This window comes from Narcine bancroftii, chromosome 12 (genome assembly GCF_036971445.1).
Source record: "Narcine bancroftii isolate sNarBan1 chromosome 12, sNarBan1.hap1, whole genome shotgun sequence".
NCBI lineage: Eukaryota > Metazoa > Chordata > Chondrichthyes > Torpediniformes > Narcinidae > Narcine > Narcine bancroftii.
In genome coordinates, this window is record NC_091480.1 from 75,676,743 (window position 1) to 75,702,246 (window position 25,504).

The 25,504-nt window shown below is 44.6% G+C and overlaps 1 long non-coding RNA gene across 3 annotated transcripts in view; it reads left to right on the forward strand.

The window, feature by feature from the left end:
• Positions 1-2,576: 2,576 nt before the first annotated feature.
• The window catches only part of LOC138747570 (uncharacterized), a 28,613-nt gene continuing 5,685 nt past the window's right edge, over positions 2,577-25,504 (forward strand). The window contains exons 1-4 of one of the 3 annotated variants that reach the window (XR_011347549.1): positions 2,577-2,932; positions 4,543-4,704; positions 8,680-8,785; positions 10,353-10,451. This is a non-coding gene — a long non-coding RNA (uncharacterized lncRNA). The remainder of the gene's footprint in view (positions 2,933-4,542; positions 4,705-8,679; positions 8,786-10,352; positions 10,452-25,504) is intronic. The other 2 variants (XR_011347551.1, XR_011347550.1) reach the window with 2 other exon arrangements.

Here is a 25,504-nt window from a genome sequence, read left to right on the forward strand (position 1 = left end):
TAGGGCAGCAGAAAGCACATGAGCACAAGCTAAAGAGCTGCATAGGAAAGATACAACAGTGCATGTGATGAAAACAGAGGAGTAGAGCACCAAAGGTTTCCCCAAAGCAAAGTGATAAGCTCAAACAGCAAATGCAGCAGATATGGAGGTAAGCATATTCCAAAGATGTGTCCTGTCTATGGAAAGTCCTGGTGTAAATATAGGAAGAAGAATAATTTTGCAAAGTGCTGCAAAGCAGGGGATAGCAAAAGAAAGGAGTACACAGGAATGGAGAAATGGAGGAATTCTTTGTGGATTCACTACAGACTGTAAAACTGAATGGATTGTTTCAGTGACTGTGAATGAGACAGTAATTCCATTTAAGCTCGACACTACACCCCAGGCGAATCTGTGGACAATTACAAGACCCTCACCGTAGAGAGGAAGATTTATCCTGTGAAATTATGTGACAGGGTTCACTGGAGAGAACGTTCCAGTAAAATGGGGGCTGTATGGTGGTCTTCAAACACAAAGGGCAGCATCTAAAGGCACAACTACTGATTGTAGAAAGGAGAGTAGAGCCAGTATTAGGTCTATGTGCATGTGAAGAGCTCAACCTGGTGAAAGAGTTCTCGTAATGGCTTCACAGACACTCATGGAAGAAAGGATAACAACATTGGAGAAGCGATACCTTGATGTACAGAGAGAATCAACCTCATTACGTGACATGAATGACAAACTGGAAAACGAGTTGGCAAATGAGGATGGCTTCTTACGCCAACTAGAAAGACAAAAATAGACAGTTACAGGAACGTCTAGAACTTGTGGAAGAGAAACTGCAGCAAACAATGAAGCGACAGAAACGTTACCAGAAAAAGAAGCTGAACTCGCCCTCAAATTTCAGCTCTGACAAAAGTTAAAGAGACACATGGCAGCGCAGAAGAACGTTTGAGACATTTAGAGATTCAGCTTGAAGAAAGGAATCAGGAACTGCAAAGGGCCCAACAGAGAGAAAAAAATGACTGATGAACAAAATAAGCGACTGTCAGACAGTGGACAGATTGTTGGCAAAGTCTAATGAACGTCTTCAGCTGCATCTAAAAGAAAGAATGGCTGCAATAGAGAATAAGAATATATTGATACAAGAATCTGAACTCTTAAGAAAACAACTTGAAGAGTCTTCATTATTAGGAATTGGAAAATACAAACCATCTTCTTTCAACTACACAGTTTAAAGGAGCCGTCACACTATCAGAAGCGGAACTGGTAGCTACATCGCCCACTGCAGCAGCTGTGGCCAAGATTGTGAAGCCTGGAATGAAACTCAATGAAATTCTGTAATGGATATGTTGAAGTCCAAGATCAATTACTATTTGGCTAAACAGGAAAATAAGAAAATGAATAAATATTTGGATGAAATTGTGGAAGAAGTGGAGATGAAAGCTGATCCTGAAGTACCAGTGTGAAGAATATGAATGTGTGCAAAACTCTGTGGCAAATCTCTCAGCTAAATTAGAAGACACCATGAAGGAAACTCACTGTTGACAAAAATGCACTGAGGATGAGACAAATAAGCTTCATTACTCAACAGGGAGAATCAGAGATACAAAATGGAAGTGTCAGATCTTTTTTACATGAGGATGAAGTTAGTTCTGCTGACATAAGCCGTTCCTCGGAAGAGCTATCTCAGCATCTGGTGACCTATCGTAATGTTGGGGAACTGCAACAGTAAAATCAACAGCTACTGGTGGCTGTTTGTGAACTTGCTGATAAACAGGAAAAAGACGACCAGGATAAACCTCGGTTTCTGAACTTCATCTGAATTTTGCGGATGCCCTGAATGAACTTGAATGACTTTGTGAAGCCAGATGTCATCTGATGCAACTGGTGGAAAGAGACTGGCCACGGAATGTAGATACTTTTGCTATGTCAGCATAGTTCTGTGTTTGTGTTTTTGTTCTTTTTTAAAAAAGGGAAAGATGTGTAATTATGTGTGTAAATAAGAACTACATTTCCCACCATGCAGTGCACACAGTTGAGTGAAACCCAGAAGTGACATGTGGATGTCAGTGGGAAGTCGGTTGAAGCAGCTCAAGGAAAATACAGGTAGTCTCAACTTCATGAGTTATGTCCAACCGCACATGCGACCAAAATTTTATGAAAAAATCTTTATTAAAACTACTATACAAGTACATGTATTAAAAGTACTGTATAAAATGGTCCCTGCTCCTGGCGGCAGCCCCAAGTCCCCATTCCCTGTCAGCAGCCCAGACCCCAGTCCAAGTCTGCAGCCAGATGTTCCTGCTCCCCATGGCAGCCCGACGTCCCCATTCCCCAACTTACGACCAACCCAAGTTACAACCAATCCTTCAGTCCCTGACTTACAACTGTAATGGGGACCATCTGTAAAGTCTTTTAAGTGTTAAACTCTCAAAGTCGTTCTTCTTGAAAGAACAAGCATAATACAAGTGGGTGGGTGAGGGAAGGTCAGGAATTGCAGATTCATCCAGGGGCAGAGATGGTCAATCGATGTTGGGCTTGATATCTGAAACTTTGACTGATATTTTCCACCCACAGATGCTGCCAGACACGTTGAGTTCCTCCAGCAATTCTTTGTCTGCTCAAGGTTCCAGCATTTGCAGCTTTTGTATTGCTCTTTATGATCCTGTCTATGATCTCCTGGCTGTGAGCTAGGTGTTAGTCAGCGTGTGAACTGCAAGGAGACTCCTCCATCTCGAGGACTCAATAACGAAGAAACCATACCTGCCATCACTCTGCATCAAGTGTCAGTTCACAGTCAGCTTGAAGTCATCAACTCTCCCTCAACATTTGATTTTATGATTTGTATCCATGGCAACCATTATTATGAACAGCCAGCCTCATTCTGAACGCTCAATGCATTTTTATCCTCTTTTGAATTCAGGTCAGAGGCTGCTACGGAGATAACTTTCAGGTACTGAGCTGAGATGCCCACAAACCAACTTCAAACATGAGGCCTTCTAATCTGCAGAGGCTAGTTTGATCTTACTGTAGCACATGTCGTTGCTGAACCATGATTCATAGAGTTGCAGAGTGATGCAGCAGGGAACCAAACCTCTTAGCCCATCATGTTCATGCTGATTCTCAGCCACTATTTACCTTCTTGTTCATGTACTTGAAGTACTTCATATTGCTCCTAGATTTAAAAGAAATTTTTTAGATTTACAACATGCCAACAGGCCCTTCCAGCCCACGCTGTCCAATTACACCCAAATGACCAACAACCCGATACGTTTTGAAGAGTGGGAGGAAACTGAAGCACCCGGAGGAAACCCACACCGATATGAGGAGAATGGACAAACTCCCGACAGACAGCGCCGGATTTGACCCAGGGTAGCTGGCATTGTAACAGCATTGCACTAACCGTGAAGGAAGGGTATAATTCCATTGGAGGCAGCGCAAAGCAGGTTCACTCATTTGATTCCTGGGATGAAGGGATTGACGCTTGAAGGTTGGGTCTATGTTCATTGGGGTTGAGAAGAATGCACAGTGATCTTATTGAACTGCATGAGCGCCAGACAATTTATTGAAATGAGGAAGAATTTCCACTCTCGGAAGGTTGTGAATCTTTGGAAATCTCTATTGCTGTGAGCCATGGATCCCAAGATATTAAAAATTGTATGTGGTGGGCTGAATAGATTTTTGGACCATACTGCAATGCAGGGTTAAGGGGTGGGGGGTGGTTGGCAGGACAGTGCAGCAGAGCCCAATATTAATCTGAAATCTTATGAAAAGGAGGATCTGCCTTGAGAGGATCCTGTTCCTCTATTACTCATGTTCTCATCTTGGAGAGATTAAATCGTCAAATCAAATTAGTATATCGTCATCTGATTGCACAAGTAAAACAACCTCGCCCAACCCCCTCCCCATTATCTCTGATCTGCTCATACCCTACTCTGCTCCCAAGCAGGTCAGCTACTGCAGGACACCTGGCTGTGCCACGCACAAAGCTCACACAAAGGGGAGACCAGGCCTTTGTGAGTTACAGCGCCCAAACCGTGGAACAGCATTCCCCTGACCATTAAACTAGCTCCCTCCCTCCACTGCTTTAAATCAAGGTTAAAAGCGTTCCTTCAGTCATTAACATTTAACGTCTGAGACCCTTTGCACTATTCACTGCAATTATGGTCTATTTATAACACCTTAATCCATTGTTCTGTCAATAGTTGCACTAGTTTCAATCGATTGCCTTGGTTTATACAGCACGTTGGTTAATGCAAGTTGAAAAAATATGCTTTGTAAATAAAGAACCGGAACTTGAACCCAATGAAACAGCGTTCTCGGTCCTCAGTGCAAAACATGCAGAGACACAACCAGGCACAACACACGTACAGACAAACAATACATATGCAGGATAAGTATTCATATATACAAATAAATTTTTTAAAATCATGAATATGAGAGTCTCAGGTATTTAGTGCGAGCAGTTCCTTGGTCATTCAGCATTCTCACTGCCCGTGGGAAGAAGCTGTTCCTCAGCTTGGTGGTGCTGGCTCTGATCCTCGTGTATCTCTTCCCTGACAGGAGCAGCTGAAAGATGATGCCTAAAGTTGCCTTCAGATCTGATTGAACCCCCCTGCAGAACTGAGAAAATGACAATAGATGAGACACGTCCATTCTAGCTCTCAGCAGCTTGAGAAGGGTTTCTTATTATTCAAGAAGGTGCCATTGGAAGGGTTCATTACAGTGAGTGAGGAAAGGCATGGACTCTGAACACAGTTTTTTTTGTAGTGAAAGATTTTATTTACCGAAGGCAAGTGTGGGAAATGGTAACTTATGCAGTGCACATGCACAGCAGCCAATTAATAACAAATATGGGAACAAAATACACACACACAAATAATGCTCAGGGAAAAATCACTACAAAGCCCCACCACCCCTTGACTCAGTGCAGGCACGGCTCTATGGTACATGGGACATTAGTTAAACGCTCCCAACTCTTTTAAACAATGCACATCTTACCAACAGTTTCTCCAGCACCCTTCCACATTTCTAGGCCTGGACTGAAGCAGGGTGGTCCCAAGCTGGCAAAGAGAGAGAATAAAGAGCACATAGTACCTTTAAAGTGCTGGAGGGTCCAGCCCAGATCGTTAGCAAGGACCAATGCTCTGAGCCAGGAGGGTTAATCCAATTACAACAGCCAATGCCCCAAGGCCAAGTACAGGCAGGCTGCAGAGTCCAGTCCATGGATCCAACAGCAAGGTGTTCACTAATGGGTGGGGCGGAACCAAACCTTGATTGGTAGCTGGTGTGTCCTCCGACTATATAGGGGCAGTGCTGTCACATGACAGCCACAGCCCTTCCCAATACAAGCATCCAGTAGCTTCACATAGCTTGAAGCTCACTCACCAAGATAGCCTTTCAATGTTAAAGTCATTCACTGATGTGGACGATCTTATTGTTGTGGCCCCTTGACTGGCAGTCTCTCTGCACCTTTGTGTTCCATATCTAGATTAACCTTGCTGATCCTCCATGTCCCAATCCTCCTTGGCACAGTTTAATGGTGTTGGGACCTCTGTAGGATGCCCCATCTTCTCAATTCCACAGCAATCATGGACTCATGTCAAAACTGAGGGTTTAGGGTGGGGCTTAGCCATCTGAAAAATCTGCACACATATTTTAAAAGCTTTTAAATGCCTTTAACATTCCTCACGCTCTTACATGAGAGATCAGAATTAAAGGAGCATGCAGATTTTAAAAGAATGATTAATATTGTGGCAAAGAAGAACAGAGAAGATTTATTAAAGTGAACTATCTCCACACCAGTCCAAGCCATGGCCCCTCAAACCTGCCCTGCCTTTTAATCTTATCACAGCCGCTCTATAGTGGGTTCAACCCCTCTTCCATGCCAGTTCCCCATCACCCTTAGTTCCTCCATCTTTTATCTTTCGCCTCCTCAAATATATCATGCCCTGGCCTCCACCATCCTTGGGGAGCAGAGAATTGCTGAGATTCACTACCCAAAGAATACAGTTCTCAGATTTAAATGACCACTCACTTTTATTGTAACCATATCATGTAACCATATTGTAACCGGGTTGCAACAATAAGCCTATTAGAGAGGCAAGATTAGTGCAGGCATTAGTGCAACACTATTACACTGTCAGCGACCTGGGTTTGAATCCGTCGCTGTCTGTAAGGAATTTGCATGTTCCCCCCGTGTCTGTCTGAGTTTCCTCCGGGTGCTCTGGTTTTCTTCCACCCTTCAAAATGTACAAGAGTTGTAGGTTGATTTGTGTATTTTGCAGGGCATGGGCTCATGGCCTGAAAGGGCCTGTTACTGTGCTGTATGTCTAAATTTAAATATATACCCTTGTTCGAGACTCTTACACAGTGGAAATACCACAACATCTACCTCATCTAGCCTTCTTAGGGACTGACGCCCAGTAGCACTTACATCTACTGATATGAAATGCTTTGAGAGGTTGGACATGGCAAGAATTAACTTGTAACTAAGAAACTAAGTAAAGACCTGGACCCACTACAATTCTCCTGTGCCACAATCACACCACAGCAGATACAATCTCATTGGCTCTCCACTCAGTTCTGGATCATCTAGACAACAGCAATATGTACATCAGGCTACTCTTCATCAATTACAGCTCTGGTTTCAACATCATTATCTCTTCACCACTGGTCAACAAGCTCCATACCCTGGGCCTCTGCACCCTCATCTGCAACTGGATCCTTGACTTCCTCATTGGAAGATCATAGTCAGTACCAATGTCTCCCTCCTCACTGACCAACCAACACGGGCACCTCAAGGATCAGTGGTGTAGTTGGGGGGATTGCAGAGGGAGTGAACGTGCCACCCCCCCCCCCCCCACCTCCCACATCACCCCTCCAACCTCCCCATTCTGGTCTGATGACGCGACACACCTTCCCCCCCCCCCCCGGCTCAGGTCTGACGCTGCTGCGACCCTACCCCCCCCCTCCGTTCCACTCCAATGCTACCACCACCAAACCCCCCCATTGCTCTGGTCTGATGCCACCTAAAACTCAGAGCAGCCCACCATTCGACCATTGACTCACCATCTGGAATGTGTCATGGCACCATTTTTATGTGCTCACTCCTCCTCACTTTAGAACCTGGCTACGCTGCCCCTGTCAAGGATATGTGTTTAGCTTACTGCTCTACTCACTCTACACTCATGACTGTGTGTCCAGGCACAATTCAAATGCTATCTACAAATTTGCCGATGACACCACATTGTTTGCAGAATCACAGACAGCAATGAGGAAGAGTACAGGAGGGAGATATATCAGCTGATTGAGTGGTGTCGCAACAACCTTGCACTTAACGTTAGCAAAACTAAGGAACTGATTGTGGACTCAAGAAAGAGGAAATCAGGAGAACGCAAACCAGTCCTTATCAAGGGGTCAGGAGTGGAAAGGGTTAAGAACTTTAAATTCCTGGGTGTCAACATCTCTTAAGATCTATCCTGCGGCCATCATGTAAATACACTCATGAAGAAGGCTCTCCAGCAGCTATATTTCATTAGGAGATTCTGTCTGTCACCAAAGTCTCTTGCAAATGTCCACAGGTGTACTGTGGAGAGCATTCTGACTGGTTGCATCACTGCCTCATATGGAGATGGAAATCCACAGGACTGGAAAAGGCTACAGAGGGTTGCGAACTCAGCCAGGGGCATTATGGGCATTAGTCTTTACTCCATTGAGGACATCCACAAGAGGTGGTGTCTCAAGAAAGCAGCCTCTATCCTCAAAGACCCTCACCACCCAGGCCATGCTCTTTTCACTCTGCTTCCATCAGGACGAAAGACGAACACTCAACATTACAAAAGCAGCTTCTTTCCCCTGCCCATCATATTTCTGAATGGGCATGAATCACAGACATCACCTAACTTTTTTTCTCTTCTTCTGGACTAATTTATTATTATTTTTTTTTAATTTGGACATACAGCATGGAAACAGGCCACTTCAGCCCATGAGCCCATGCCGCCCAATTTACACTCCATTAACATATGGTACGTTTTGAATAGTGGGAGGAAACCAGAGTCCCCTGAGGCAAACCCACACAGACACAGGAAGAACATACAAACTCCTTATAGACAGCACGAGATTTGAACCCGAGTCCCACTCGCTGGTGCTCTAAAGGCGATGCCCTAACTGCTACGCCAACTGTGCCATCCCAACCCCAATAAATAGTCTATTTAAGGAATTTCATGGCACATGTTCATTGCAACAAATTCTGATTCTGATAGGTTTGAGTAAGGTCACCCCTCATTCTACTAAACTCTAGCAAATACAAACCAAAACCGTTCATCCTCTTTTGTTGGAACAACCGTCTTGTCTCAGGAAATAGCATGGCAAGTCTCCTTCCTATTGTCTCCGATGCTATGATATCTTTTTCAGGTGAGGGGAGCAAAACAGTGGTCAGATTCCAGGTGAGGTCGCACCATCCCATACAATTGTAACCAATTGTAACCCTATTCTTAAACTCCAGATGTCAATGCAGTGTTTGCCTTCTTAACTATTTTAGTAAATTTGCTTCCATGAGCAACTGGGAAGAAAGTTCCACTCAAAAGTACAGTTGGGAAGCGGTTAGTGCAGAACCAGTGAGCAGGGCTGGGGTTCGAATCCCGCGCTGTCTGTAAGGACTTTCTATGTTCTCCCCGTGTCTGCATGTGTTTTCCCTAGGGCTCCGGTTTCCTCCCACCATTTGAAGCATACCAGGAGTTGTAGGTCAACTGGGTATAAATTGGGTGGCACGGATTCGTGGGCCAAAAGGCCCTGTTTCTGCAAGGTATGTCTAAATTTAATTTTTTTAAAACTTGATAACATTTTCTCTGATGTAAAGCCTACTTTAGCCTACAGAGTGCATTGGGACATCTTTCCACGCTAAGAATTTTTCTGTCATTAGCGTCGCTGTCATTCAAACATGACTGAAAGCTGAAGTCTTAGTGTTTCTTTTGCGCTGTATTTTTTTCACAGTTCTCAAGAATTTGTCGATGAGCAGTTCTAGAAGTGGATAGAAAATTGTTCATTCCCTCCCTGCCCCCAACTGCTTCATTTAATTTTTTTTAAATTTACAAGATAGTAGAAGCCAATTCCAGCCCATGAAGCCCATGTCATCCAATTGCTCCCAATTAACCTACGAATCCCATATGCTTTGAAGGGCAAGAGGACACCGGAGCATCTGGGGAAAATCCATGACAGGTTATGAGGAGAAGATACGAGGCTCCCTACAGACAGCGCTGGATTCAAATCCGGGTCACTAGTGCTGCTCTAAGCGCAGCCATTGATCTGACTGGTTTGTCACCTTTCAGTTCAAATGCTTCTGTCTTGCCATAATGCAATTTGGACCAGTCTTACGAACGGCATGGGGTGATGGGCCGGTCAATCCGTCATTGATTAAATTGTAGAAGAGGGAAAAAGTTTCACAGAAAAATCCTGCTGCTGAACTGATTACCCCAAAGGAACATCCATCATAGTAATGGACTATACAACTAGTAGATCAAGAGTGTTGGAGGAACTCACGCAACATCTATGAGAAGCAATAGGTAGTTGATGCTTCAGGCCTGAGACATAACTGCCCTCTCAGCTGGGTGGAAAGGGGCCCATCGCCCTTGATCAATTGCAGCTGAGTGGTTTGATATAATTTAAGAGGCACTTAAATTAACTGGGCAAGATTGCATCCTAATGCTGGTAAATGGGATTAATGTAGATGGTCAAAGGGTCAGCATGGACCTGATGGGCTGAAGAGCCTGCTTCTGCGCTGTATAACTCTATGATTGCCCTTCAATTTGACATGCAAATGACAGTTTCCCCAGCAGAGCACCAGGACTGGGGTTATCAACCTGCATGAGACCTGGAGACCTGAAGTGGGGTTGAACCCCTGCCTCATTCCTCGAAGGCAGCTATAGCTGAGTCAATTGACACTAATCACCCTTCCCATTCACCAAAGACAGTAACATTCCCCATGCCTTTCATATTAAAATGAAAGGCCGCTATTGCAAATCTTAAATAAAGTACGCCATGGGTTAATACCTGACTGACTGCACTTTGAATAATTGGTCTATTTCGGTGCACAGTTATAGAGAGCCTCTCAACATCTCTGATCAATGGCATTCACAGACTTTCCAACACCAGAGCATAAAGAAACAATCAGAGATTTAAATGTTAATCTGATTCTCTGCAGGATATCAGTCACAAAGGGAAGTGCAGAATCTCATGTTGCCTGAGTGTGCAGGGGAACAGAGGAGCGTGGTTTGAGATATTTCTCCTGGAATTTCCAGACCTGGCGGTTTCATGTTACCATTGTTCTGTGAGCATTTACAACCTATCAGCATTTAAGTTTTCTTTATATTCAGCCAGATTATTCTTTCACACATCGAGTGAGGCCGTGTTAATCATATCCAAGGGAGATGCAAGGCCAGAACGGCTGATGAGAGCAGAGGGAGCAGTTTGAGGTACAGATTTGGAACATATTACAGAAATATTGAACAACATGGGAGAGATTAAATATTTATTTCCTACAGGGTCAGGGGAGTGGCATTAAGTCTGCCTGGTGACTGAGTTGGATCAGCAGCTTGTGCTTAATCAAACCAATTAATGTTAACTCACTCTACAACACCCAGAAGTATTCTACAGCCACAGTGAATCGTTTTGAGTAATTGATTTTTCAGATCAGATTTCGATTCAGATTCTGGATTTATTGTCAGAGTACATGGATGACATCACATACAACCCTGAGATTCCTTTTTCCTGCGGGCCAGACAGAATGACCACTTATTCGTGGTGCAAAAAGAACTGTACACTGTGCATATATGTAAACAAATAAAGAAGTTAGACCCAGACCGTGATGCAGCCGGTCAACACACATTAAAAGTTGATGAAGTCAAGATGATTGAAAGAATTTATCAGCATTGCCTAGATGAGGCTTGGGGATTGATTAACCAACATTCGAAAGCACTGCGGCAAATGTAGTAGCCAATATGTGCACAGGATGATTCCACAAACTGCAAATATTGCCAAAGAATCACCCTCAATGATGTAGTTTGAAGGAAAAATATCAGCCATGTATCTACGGAGTTTGTCAATCAAGTTGATTGGGCTTTTTGACACCCGGCTGAGAGAGCAGTCAGGTTTGACATCTGGTTGAAAGGGTGCATTGCCAGCAGTGCAGCATTATCTCAGCACTGCCACTGCTGCACGCCAATCCTACAACTTCCTGAGGGAGAAGTGAGGGTGTAACTGGGATCTCCTGGTGTGGCTTTGTACAGTGCAATCACTGCAAGCCATCGCTGAGACATAGTGTGGCTACATTGCAGTCGGAAGGTGCCTCTATCACTCATTAAATCCTGAAGGGAATATATTTGGTAAAACGGTTAGCGTAGCAGTTAGTGCAACACTGTTACAGCACTAACGATCGGGACCGAGGTTCAAATCTCACGTTGTCTGTAAGGAGTTTGTATGTTCTTCCCGTGTCTGCGTGGGTTTTCTCCAGAGGGCTTTGGTTTCCTTCCACTGTTCAAAATGTACTGGGGGGTTATAGGTCAATTGGGTTCAATTGGCGAGGTATCCATACAGGCTGCGGGCTGTTGGCAACTTGAGGCCTAAAGGGCCTGCTACTGTGCTATGTGTCTAAATTTAATTTTTTTTAAATTCAGATTTAAAATTTGAATTGAAAAAAATAAAATTTTAAAATGTAAATTTGAAAAACTAAAAGAATTAAATTTAAAATTAAAATTTAAGTTTTAAAATATACTTTATTCATAATATAAACAGTAAATATAATTGGGGCATGTCCTCTATATTCATTGCCCTATCAATTCACTACATTCTCTAACAATTTGTCTATGCCAGTCATGTTTTAAATGCATTCATGAAGTCTTAGAGGTTGGTACACAGGGTCTGGATCCTTGATGTCCTGCTGTGGCAGGACTCTAGATTGCAATCCTTCCCCACAAAGCCTCTGGAAACTGCACAGTCCTTCAGCGCACAGTCATCCAATATGGAACAGGCAGCATTCGCTTGCAGATGCTCGCTCTCTCTCACACACACACACACACACACACACACACACACACACACACACACACACACACACACACACACACACACACACACACACACACACACACACACACACACACACACACACACACACACACACACACACACACACACACCAGAACAGCTGGCTTCTCCTTCCCTCTGCTTCTCCTGCAATCCCCTCTTTCAGTCTGACGGTTGTCTGTTTCTGGAACAAGCTACCAGAGAAACCAATAGAAGTGGGTATCTGAGTAACAACCAGGATTGTTGTTTAAAATGGGTTCGCAAAAATCTGCGAGGACCCCTACCACCCCGTATGCAGCATCTTCCAGCTACTCCTGTCGGGGAAAAAAATACAGAAGTACCAGAGCCAGAGCTACCAGGCTGAGGAACAGCTTCTTCCCACGAGCATTGAGGCTGATGAATGACTGCTAAAACAACTCTCTGTGACTATACTATTTATTAATAATATTTATTTTAATATATGTACTTATGTACTGTGTATATGTATCATTTGTCTGTATGTATGCAGTGTTTTTACACGTCTTGCACTATTCTGCAGCGTGGAATAGAGAACACTGTTTTGTTGGGTTGCACTGGTACAATCAGTTGACAATTAAACTTAAACCTGTACAGTTTCAACATCCAGAAGATATCTGGACAGATTCATGGCTAGGAAGGGTTTAGCAGGATATGGACCAAATACAGGCAGATGGGACAAGCCCAGAATGTCAGCTTGGTCATGTACAGATAAGTTGGGGTGAAGGGCCTGCCCTGTGCCCAATAACTCGATGACTTCCACAATGAATCTTTGCCTCCCCTATTCTAAGCACTCCCTTAAACCACGTGCTTAGAAAAATCATTTCTCAAGAAAAAGACTGTGAGAAACAGGACCACATTTCTGAGGAATGGACGGTATTTGGGGGAGATAAAAAAAAATCTTGATGTTGTAAATAGCACGGAGGACATGGGAAAGAATATTGTGTGTATTTTGGGTCCACAGAGTAGTTTCCAAACTTCCCCACTAGAGGACAGCCATGTTAATTATTTTGATCGGAGGAGATGTTTGGCCAAGTATTGAGAGGAACTGGGTCTGTGTTGCACCCACTGATCTGATTAACCCTTCCCGCCTTACCAGCAGCTCCTTTGCTCTTTACTGATACAGTTTCACACAAAAAAAGTCCATAGGAAGCACTTTATCGTCAGGGCAACCAGAAATCCCTATAATTTACTATATGCCATCTGACAGTAACCAGCAGGGACTGCAGGGTAGCCAAAAATAACCAAATTTTTAGCAAAAAAACAGATCAAAGTTACTTCTGACAAGTTAACTGAGGCAGAAGTATTCCACAGAGGAAATGGATTAGTACATATGATGCATAAATCAATGACATCAACGTACACGCACCATTGTAATCGTTGCCCTTGGAGACCAAGTTATTCACTAGAAATCAGAATTAAGAGTGAGATTTTAAATCAGTCAAAAGTTTATTGTTTTCTGTAGGATCGACTGTCCTGACTATGAAACACTGACATTTGGTCCGCAGTTCCTATCATCAAAGTTCAAAGTAGAATTACTTACACCTAAAAGCACTGCCATTTTGTGTTTGAGTGCAAAAGATTTCCTTTTTATTTTAATTCTCAGACATGCACCCCACCAGTGGCACCACCCACCCACTGGGGAACCGTGAAGGTGGCTCACCAATGTTTCTATTTACTGAGGAGATTTGATACGTCCTTGCACACTCTTCCGGACTTCTACAGGTGGACGGTGGGAAGTAGACTGGTTGACTCAGAGACTGGCTTGGAAAATCAAGCACCCAGGAATGTGGAAGGCTACAGGAAGTGGCAGACCTACCCAGGTCCATCACAGGCACTGACCTCCTGTCCACTGAAGACATCTATGTGAAACGTTGCTTCAAGAAGGTCGACGACATCATGAAGAACCCTTGTCACCATAGTTACAACCTCTTCTCACTGCTACCTTCAGGCAGAAGGTACAGAAGCCTGGACTGGCACCTCTAGGTTCAAGAATAGGTTTTCTCCATCAGCTATTAGACTCAGCGTATAAGCCCTAACCTTATCCATAAATATTCCAGGACCACTAACAGAATTATTGAAACATCACTTTTTTGCACTAACTCCATCTGCAAATATCTATCTATCTATCTATCTATCTATCTATCTATCTATCTATCTATCATTTCATATTTATGATGGAAGCAATGAAGTCTGCTGGAGTTGTGGAAAATAGAATTGTTTGCAAAAAACAAACTGCTGGAGAATTTCATTTAAGCACCTCCAACAGTTGCTTTGTTCCCTGGAGATTGGGTTCAGGAGTCACTGTTTGAGGATGAGAGGCAGTTTCTTTGGATTGATTGATCTCGCTCTGGAATCCCTTGAATTCTCTACCTTGGAGGCCATTGTGCTTACTCAAAGCAAAAATTGATAGATTCCTGGGTACAGCCAGCTCCTGATGTTCGGAAATCCTGATGGCCCGGCATCTGGCCCACTCGTCAGTCCACAATGTTTGGGCATTTGTAGGAGAAACATCCATTAATCTAGTTCTATCACCATCTCAGTTGCTGTAGGTTTCTGTGAGGGGCACTGTACCAAGTAGCCTTATGGTAGACAAAAGTTAAAGAATTTCATGTGTGTTACATTCGAAATGTAGTATTATGTGACAATAATGAAACTTTAACCAAGGATGCCGGATCATCACTGTATTAAGGGACTCAAGGAATGATGCTGGAAAATACAGCTGAGGGTGATTGGCTACGAAGCAGACGGTCTACTCTGGCTCCTCATTCTCAGTCATAGAGTCAACGGCCCTACAGTTGACCAAATTGGCATTCTGCGCTGATCAGATTTGCCTGTATTTAGTCCATATCCTTTTAAATGTCCTTTGAATATCACAATTGTACCTGCTTCGCTAGGTAGTTAGATCTACCTTCCAAGTGAAAACGTTACCCCTCAGGTCCCTCCCAAGTGTCCCCCTCACCTCAAATCTCTCCCCACTCCCCTTCAAATCATATTCACGTGCATGTATGTGCTGTGATGCTCCAGGAGTCAAACAGCTTGCTCACTCCAATCGGTAAGAACTGAACGTGTCTAAAAATGCCATCCCACTGACCTGCACCCAGTCCGTAGCCCTTCATACCTCTCCCATCCATGACCTGTCCAAATTCCTCTTAAATGTTAAAATTGAGACCGCATTCACCACTTCAGCTGGAAGCCCATTCCACTCTCCCACCACTCTCTGTGTGAAGAAGTTCCTCCTTTAACTCTGAACCCATGTCTTCTGATTTGTATCTCATCTACCTTCAATGGAAAAAAGCCTATCTACATTTACACTGTGCACTGAACTGGGAATTAACCACAGGTGTGATGCTCTCAGGGCTGGCCTCTCCCCTGACTCCGCCCCCGCATATCCCAATATAAACCCTGAACCCCTGCCAAAACTCCAGTTCAGTCCACAGGCTATGTGTGCCATTCTTATTGAATAAAAGCATGTTGTACTCTCTCTGGTCTTGAGTCCTCTCAGTCGCACTACAATTTTATTCAATTAAGAATGGGATGGAAGCGCTGTTGAAGCCTGCGATGCTCCTCATTGACCCTCTGTCCCTTGAGGCCCCAGAAGAGTTCATGTACTGGCTGGAGTGCTTCCAAATGTACCTATTGGCCACACAAGAGGATGAGCTCAAGAGGTTGGCGCTCCTCTCTCGCATCGGACCTAAAGGATTCCCGATCATCAGTGTCTGTACGACTTAAGCAGCAGCTGTTGAGAAACTGAAGGCCCGCTACGTGAGGCCCCAAAACATCGTCCTAGCGAAGCATCAACTCTCGCAATGGAAGCAGCGGCCTGGTGAGTCCATTGAGGACCATGTCCTCATCCTTCAAGCACTCGCGAGGAACTGCGGGTATGAGGACAGCACAGCCCGAGAATGGGAGAATGAGCAGATCCGGGCTGCTCTGGTCACTGGGGTCCAATCCAAATACATTCGGCAGCGGTTGCTGAAGAAAGGCAATGCAGCGCTGCTTGACAACTTACTACTGGCCAAGTCGCTGGAGATGGCCCAACTGGGGGCTGACAATTTGGAAGGCGGCAGCACCCTTTGTGAGGACCTGGGTCCCAAAGCAACGACATGCTGCATAGGCTCTGACGTTGGCAGCCTCAGGCGCTAAGGGATGCTTCATCTGCGGTCGGCAACAGCACCCAAGAACTCGATGTCCTGCTAAAGACTCCATCTGCTCTGGTTGTGTTAAGAAGGGGCACTGGGTGAAAGTCTGCAGGGTGAGGGGGAGCACTGAGTGGTCCAACACGTGTGCGACCCCTGACGGGCTGACTGAGGCAAGCCCAAAACCCAAACCCCCAGCCTCCCGGTGCCAGTGTTGTGCGCCATGGCCTTCCTGCAGGGCCGTGCAGCGAGAGCAGCGATGTGGGAAAACCAGGCAGCCATCCTTCTGTGTTTCGAACTGGCGCCATCTTCATCTGACAAGGAGGGAGTGCAACCATCTTGCTGTACCACGTGGTCTCCCTCATCTTACCAGCATTCAAATTCTGCGGCATCTACAATGATGGAAGAAGGAGGAGGAGGGCGGCCATCATGTTGCGCCTCATGCCCCCCACCCTCTTGCCTGCACAAGGATCCGAATGAGGGAAGCGACTCCAGCGAGGGGAACGACGGCATCTCTGGACTCTTGGCAGGATGGTGTGTAACCAGGAGATACCACACCAACAGAACAATTCCACGACAAAGGTATGGGTTAGTGGGCATAAACTGAAATGCTTAATTGACTTTGGCTCGACTGAGCTTCATAGATGCAGAGACAGTCCAAAATTTCAAACTCAAAGTGTATCCCGCTAATTATCATATTTATTTAGCATCCCATACACAGTCTGTAAATATTCAAGAACATTGCATGGTTCATTTATCTTTACAGGAGGGAAATTCTGTAAGTTCAAACTGTATGTACTTAAGAATTCATGTGCTCTAGTTTTGCTGGGTCTTGACTTCTTGTGACACTTTAAAAGCATGACCCTGGGACATGTTGGTCCTCTCCTTCCCATTACGGTTCAGAACGGAATGTCTCAAAACTCTGATGCCACTTGTTGTCTCTCTGCACTGAATATAGATCCACCTCCTCTATTCCCCAACCCGAGCGCCGATTGCAGACCGATTGCAACAAAAAGCAGGTGCTACAGCACAGAGGACCGGGCATTCATCAAGGCTGAGACACAATGACTGATTGATGAGAACATTATCGAGCACAGTACCAGCCCATGGAGACCGCAGGTGGTTCTGGTAAAAGGGGAAGAAAAGTCCAGGCTAGTAATTGACTACAGCCAAACTATTAATCACTCCACACTGCTGGACACATAGCCCCTCCCTCGCATTTCAGACATGGTGAATGAAATTGCACAGTACAAGATCTACTCGACCATAAAGCTTCTTACCACCAGTTGCCAATCCGTTCCGAGGACCATCCCTACACCGTTTTTGAGGCTAACAGGAGACTCTATCAGTTCCGGAGAGTCCCATTTGGTATCACGAATGGGATGTCAATATTCCAGAGACAGATGGACCGAATTGTAGACGAATTTAAGTTGAAGGCCACCTTCCCATACCTCAACAATGTTACCATTTGTGGCCACACTCTGGAGGACCATGACGCCAACCTCCAGAACTTTCTCCACACAGCTAAAGCACAGAACCTCACAACACCAGTAAGTGCGTGATGGAGAATGGCATCGTTGGCCCTGACACCGAAAGGATGTGTCCCCTGTTAGAACTCCCGATTTCGAGGACCATGAAGGCTTTGAAGAGGTCCCTGGGCTTCTTCTCATATTACGCCCAAAGGGTCCCCCAAAATGCCAACAAGGTCCATCCCCTCCTAAAAACCACTTCTTTTCCACTGACAGCCAAAGCTCAAACAGCTTTCAACTACGTCAGAAGCCACATTGTAAAGGTCACCATGCTCGCGATGGATGAAAATGTACCTTTCCAGGTGGAAAGCAATGCTTCAGATGTAGCCTTGGCTGCAACCCTTAATCAGACAGATAGCCCGGTTGCATTTTTTTCCAGGACCCTTCAAGGCCAAGAGCTTCGGAATCCATCAGTGGAGAAAGAGGCACAAGCCATTGTGGAGGCCATCAGGCACTGGAGGCAGTACTTGGTGGGTAGGAAATTCACCCTCCTCATGGACCAGTGATCAGTGGACACAAAATGAGGCAAAATTAAAAATGACAAAATTGCTAGGTGGAGGATCAAACTCTCCACCTACAACTACGACATAGTCTGCCGATCTAGTTCACTCAATGAGCCTCCAGATGCCCCATCCAGAGGAAGCTGTGCCTCTGCATACACCAGCCATTTGCGGTCACTGCACACTGAGCTCTGCCATCCAGGCATCATTCGCATGGCTCCAGTCCAAAGGATTTCCAGACTCGTGCTGGAACGATGCCCTACCCATGGCACTCCACTCCATTAGGTCTCACGAGCTGATGTTTTCTTTTGAGAGAAAGTCAAAGTCAGGGACAACCCTCCCGGCTTGGCTTACAGCACCAGGTCCAGTGCTGCACTGAAAGCACGTGAGGAGCAAATCCAACCTCCTGGTCGAGAAGGTGCGCCAACTCCATGCCAACCTCACACGTCTATGTGGCATACCTGGATGACAGGAAGGACACTGTCTTGATCAGGGACCTGGCACCTGCCGGAACTAAGAATCTACCACCTCAAGGGGGCCAGGATGCTGACCTACTCAGGGTTTCCGGAGAAATGCCAAGGGGCTCAGGTGAGCTGTCGCAGGAAGTGGCTCCAGCCACCCTTCAACCAGAGCCAGATCACCCATGCCCCAAGGCCCCGGAACCACAGGAGGGTCAGAAAGCCCAGGGCCAGCCGACACTGCGGCGCTCTGCCCGCATCTCCAGACCTTCTGACAAGTTGAACTTGTAAATATTGTAAATTTTTTTTGATGATCCGATGATCTCTGTTTTTCACCTGTAGGCTTCATTCCAAAAAAAAGGGGTGAATGTAGAAAACTGGGAATTCAGTACTGGTGCGATGCTCTGAGGACTGGCTCCTCCCCTGACTCCACCCCCGCATATCCCAATATAAACCCTGAACCCCTGCCAAAACTCCAGTTCAGTCCACTGACCATGCGTGCCATTCTTATTGAATAAAAGCATGTTGTACTCTCTCTGGTCTTGAGTCCTCTCAGTCATGTGACACACTGTCTATCCCCCTCATAATTTTAAATATCTCCTCTCATTCTTCTACTATCCAGAGAATAAAGTCCTAACCTGTTTAACCTTCCCCTATAACTCAGATCCTGAACTCAGGGCAACATCCTGGTAAACTTTTCTCTGCACTCTTTCTATCTTACTGACCAAAACTGCGCATAATACTCTCAACTTGGCCTCGCCAATGTCTTATAACATCCAACCTCCTGTACTCAATACTTTGATTTATGAAGGCCAATATGCCAAAATCTCTCTTTACAACCCTATCCACCTGTGGTGCCACTTTCAGGGAATTATGTATCTGTATTCCCAGATCCCTCTGTTCTACCTCACTCCTCAGTGCCCGACCATTTACCGTGTACGCCCTTTCTTGGTTTGTCCTTCCAAAATGCAACACCTCACACTTGTCTGCATTAAATTCCACCTGTCATTTTTCAGCCCATTTTTCCAGCTGGTCCAGATTCCTCTGCAAGCTTTGAAAACCTTCCTCACTGACAACAACACCTTCATTCTTAATCTCACCTGCACTAAACATGCAATGCAATTATGCAACTGTGCCTTAAAATATAATTCTATTTTAGTGGAGCTGAATTCAGTGAACATTGAGCTCCTGGCAGGGAGAGCAGAGGTTCTATTTATTTTTTCTTCTTCATTCACTCTTTTCACATATACAGAGACAATCTCTCTCTCTCTCTCTCTCTCTCTCGCACATACACACACGCACACACATACACACACGCACACACACGCGCACACACCTTCAATACCTGCTTGGCTAGTGCAGATTCCGGTGGCTGCATCAGAATAAAAAGACACTGGAACGGCTATAAAAAGCAACACTTGCTGGGTATTTTTATCTCAGATGCCTGTCTTCATCATTAGATCTTGGCTCTATTCCATTCCTTGGAGATATCAGCACAGACGACAAGAGGTCTGCGTATTGCGCAAAACCTGAATCTTCTGTCTCCTTCATTTTGAAGTGAAATAATTAGTTCTAAATTGCTCTATCAATTTAACTGCTACCGTGTTTAAGCCTGATTACATTTTTTTTCTAACTTACATGCACTGAACTTACCAATGAAAAGCATGGATCAGGATATTTGAATAAGAACGGTCATGCTAAACCTATTTTTCGGCTACGGCCCCCTTTGGACTCTGCTCAACGTTCATGGGGCCCTTTCCCTGTGAAGCAGTCGAGTTTTGGTTTCTTCTGACCACATAAAAATGCCTAAAAAATATTTATGTTTCGTGAGGTGAAAGGAAAACATGGCTTTAACTTAGTGCTGTGGCCCCCGGGGGTGGGGGGGCACTGTTCCCTCTAATCTGTGCGCGTGTGTGCACGAACACATGTTCAGCAACCAGTGGACAAATGTTTAGTTACCTAAAATAATGTAGTAATTAATAATTATACTTATTGAAAATAATTTCTTAGCTAACTGTTTCTGTTAACTAGTTAGTTGGTTAAACAAGTGGTTAATCATCCTTGTATTATATTAAAACACACCAATACAGTTTTATTAGCCATGAGAAATGGATCTTGAAACAATTTCACGTTTAATTTGCACAAGCATCCAATCCGCACATACTTTTGTCACAGGGAAAAAAAAATTGCACAACATAAGATTTTTGCGCACACTACAAATTTGAGGGAACATTGGTGGGGGTGGGGGGGGGGAGTGAGAATGGCCTGTTTGGAGAGATTTGGGCCAAATACAGGCAAATGGGACTAGCTCTGACAACTTGGTTGTTATGGTCAGGTTGGGCCAAAGGGTCTGTTTCTGTTCTGTAAAACTGCATGACTCAATGGATCTAACACCTTTCATCAGCTAAAAACTTCAAGAGCAGCAGCTAGCAAGGGCTTCAGTTACAGAATAGATTCAAAACTGCAGTTGATAAATGTTTGAAACATGGGACAATGAAAGGACATTTTGAAAAAGGACAAGGAAAAATATCAGGGAATGCACTGTGTTTCCAAGAAATTGGGTAAAAAAAAGGTCACTGCAACAATTTGAGGAAAAAATGGATTAAGAGCATGGATGTTTCCAGTCAGGAAGACTCTAACCCTAACTCCAGAGGCTCATGGCTGAAGGACACACTCACAGTTGGCAACCTGAGGGTGAAGCACCCACACAGGCTGCGTGCTGCTGGCGACTTGAAGCTGAGGGACTCACATCAGGCTACTGGGCTGCTGGAGGCGGGCTCATGGGAGCTTGGTGTCGGGGCTGTGATTTCAGAAGGTGCTGAGGGTAAGAAGGGCTCCCAAAGGGCCCTGGGCACTGAAGGCTTCCTCGTCGTGTCAGAGGTTTGGATCTGGGCTTGGGTTTGAGGCTGAGGGAGCACTGGAGGCGAATCTATGGACACTCGGTGACTCTGAGAGGACTCTCCTTTGCTTTTCTTTCAGTAAGGGGCACTGACCAACGCAAATGCTAATAGCAAATCTTTGACTGCCTTATGGCAAATAAAACGCGATTTTTGTGTAATATTACATTTCTGTTTTATTACATGATAATGAATAGTATCTAATCTAATTTCTAATATTATAGATGGTATGGTTAGTGTAGCAGTTAGCACAATGTTATTACAGCACAGGAACCTGGGTTCAAATCTGGCACTGGCTGTAAGGAGTTTAGATGTTCTCTTCGCATCTGCGTGAGTTTCCTCCGGGTGCTCCAGTTTCCTCCCACTCTTCAAAAGTGATGTAGGTTAATTGGAATATTTGAGTGGCACAGGCTCATGGCCAGAAGGGCTTTTTTTTTTAACCATCTAAATTAAGTTTAATTAAGAGGGCCAATTCTATCACATCAACCAACTCTGTTTCACTGGAATGTCCTGCCTTTATCCAACAACCTTGCAGTGATTGTGGGGGGAAATTTGCCCAGTAGTTCTGCTGCAGCTTGATGACATGTCATTTAGTATCAGGCTAGTTTCCAAGAGTTATTTTTTAATGGACAGTATACAGAAAAGGAAATGTCACAGTGCAAATGAGCGCTGCCCTTTCACCTCTGGTCCTGGATTTGTATCCAGCCCAGATCAAAGGAATGTAAAACATTTTCCCTAGCAGGATATGCCAGGTTTGTGATTACTTGCTTAAATAGAACCATAGGACATGACAGCACAGAAAACAGGCCCTTCAGCCCTTCTAAGTGTATGCTGAACTGTTATTCTGCCTAGTCCCACTGACCTGCGCCCAGTCCATTTCCTTCCACACCTCTCCCATTCATGTACCTATCCAAATTTTTCTTAAATGTTAAAATTGAGCCTGCATTCACCACTTCAGCTGGCAGCTCATTCCATTCTCCTGGTTTGTATCTCACCTAACTTCAGTGAAAAAAGCCAATTTGCCTTTATCTGTACCCATCATAATTTTGTATACCTCTACCAAATCTCCCTTCATTCTTCTACACTCTAAGGAATAAAGCCCTAACCTGTTTAACCTTCCCTGTAACTCAGTTCCTCAAGTCCCGGCAATATCCTAGTAAATCTTCTCTACACTCTTTTAATTTTATTGATATCTTTCCTGTAGTTAGGCGACCAAAACTGCACACAGTACTCCAAATTTGGCCTCACCAATGCCTTATACAACGTTACCATAACATGGCCAGTGTGCCAAAAGCTCTCTTTATGACCCTATCCATCTGTGATGCCTCTTTCAGGAAATTATGTGTCTGAATTTCCAGGTCCCTCTGTTCTACCACACTCCTCAGTGCCCGACCATTTACCATGTACATCCTTTCTTGGTTTGCCCTTCAAAAAATGCAACACCTCACACTTGCCTGCATTAAATTCCATCTGCCACTTTTTTTGCCCATTTTTCCAGCTGGTCAAGATCCCTCTACAAGCTTTGAAAACCTTCCTCACTGTCCACAACTCCTCCAATCATCTACAAACTTTCTGATCCAATTTACCACATTATCATCTGGAGAATTGATACAGATAATAAACAACATGGGCCCACCACTGATCCTTGAGGCCCACCACTAGACACAGGCCTCCAGTCAGAGAGGCAATCATTCACTCCCATTCTCTAGCTTCTCCCATCAAGCCAATGTCAAATCCAGTTTACCATCTCACCATGAATACTGAGTGTCTGAACCTTCCTGACTAACCTTCCATATGGGATCTTGTCAAAGGCCTTACAAAGACAACATCCATAGCCTCTTCTTCAACAATTTTCCTGGAAACCTCTTTTAAATTTTCTATAAGATTTGTTAAACATGACCTATCACACACAAAGCCATGTTGACTATCCCTAACCAGTCTCTGAATATTTGAATATTTGTATTTCCAACCTCTTCGAACACCTTCTTACCTACTACTGATGATCAGCAAGGGAATTAACTGATCAATTAAAAGATCATGGGTTAGTGTGGCATTGAGGGATAAGATCACTCTTGGCATCCTGTTGAGACCAGGTATAGGGGTCTCCATATCCAACTCCTATTTCCATGTGTCTGCAGAAGTCAGCAAGGCTGATGGGAGAATGGATGAGGAGCAGGGAAGGATTGCTCTGGGACCCATATATCATTGCATTCATAAAACTGTATCCACATCCCAGCTCAAAAATGAAAGGGTTATTGTATCAGAAATGTTTGATAGCTCGTGGGAAATTAGGAGAATGAGGGGTGATCTCATTGAAACATATCGAATGTTGAAAGGCGTAGATAGTGTAGATGTAGAAAGGTTGTTTCCCATGGTGGGAGAGTCTGGGACAAGATGGCACAATGTCATGATTGAAGGGCATCCACTTAGAACAGAGATGCAGAAGGATTTCTTCGACCAAATCTGTGGAAATTGTTGCCACAGGCGGTTGTGGAGGCCAGGTCATTGAGTGTATTTAAAACAGAGATTGATAGGTTTGTGATTGCCATGGCATCAAAGATTATGGGGAGAAGGATGGGTTGTGGGGCTGAGTGGGGAAAATGGAACAGCTCTTGATTAAATGGTGAGGCGGGCTCGAAGGGCTGAATAGCTGATTTCTGCTCCTATGTTTTATGGCATGAGTTAGCAATACACTGCCTTAAATATTCACCCTGACCACAGGTGATGCACTGTGGCAGCTGGATGTAGCATCTGCGGCTATTTGTTAAAGCTTCTTTAACAGCACTGCCCAAACATTTTAAATTATTAAAGATGCGATAGAAATGGAAGTTCTTCTTGTAGTTGTTGTTTGACCTCTGACCTCTCCGGAGAGGGCTAGGTATAAATGCCCACCACGTTTGATTTTTATGTCATTTAGATCCTCTAGCAATAGTTTGGGGTGTGTGCCCCAAGAGATTTTGTTGAGCCCCCCATAAAATCTCTGCCAAATAAGACTTTTAGAGATAAGTGACAAAAAAAAAGAATATTATTTAGAAGAAGAAAGACTGCATTCTTTCTCAATGCAAATAATATTTTGCACAGAGATCTGGGTGTCCTCATATTCGGAGCACAGAAAGTTAGCGAGTTAATAAGACAGATTGTTACGAGTTAATAAGACAGATTCAAGGACAGTCAGTCAATGCGCAAAAGTCCTGGTGAAACTCAGCAGGTCGCACAGTGTCCCTAGGAGGCAAAGATTTATAACCAGTGTTTTAGGCCTGAGCCCATCATCAATCATAGCTTGATGAAGGGCTCAGGCCAGAAATATTGGTTCTATATTTTTGCCTCCTAGGGACACTGTGCGACCTGCTGAGTTTCTCCAGCACTTTTGTGTATTTACTACATTCACAGCATCTGCAGACTTTCATGGTTCACTTCAAGGACAGTTACTCCCCTGCTGTTATCAGACTCTGAAATGGACCTCTCATTGGTAAAAGATGATGTCCCTGCATTGATTTAACTCTGCTTTCCTCTGTACCCTGTCCTTTGCCTTTAAAACTCTATACCCTGCACATTTTAGCCCCTTTTCCACTGACATCCCAGTTAAATGGCCGTGCAGTGTCCCGGAACAGGAAGTCTGTGCCATTTCCACCGGGCCACCCTTAACTGGGACACTAATTACTTTTGCACTGAACCCACTCATCCCCAGGGATCGGAGTGTTCTACCTTCAACTGGAAACGGGCGACTTTCTACTGTCTCCTTTCCAATGGTTTTATCAGCACGCCGGCGTCAGCAAACGCCAGGGATATGAGTAGGGGTAGAGGCCATTAATCCCCATGTGAAATGACATCATTTGACACTGACGTTTGGACAATGTTCCTTTTCCACTGGACCCTGTCCCAGTAATTTCCCAGTTAATTCCTGGG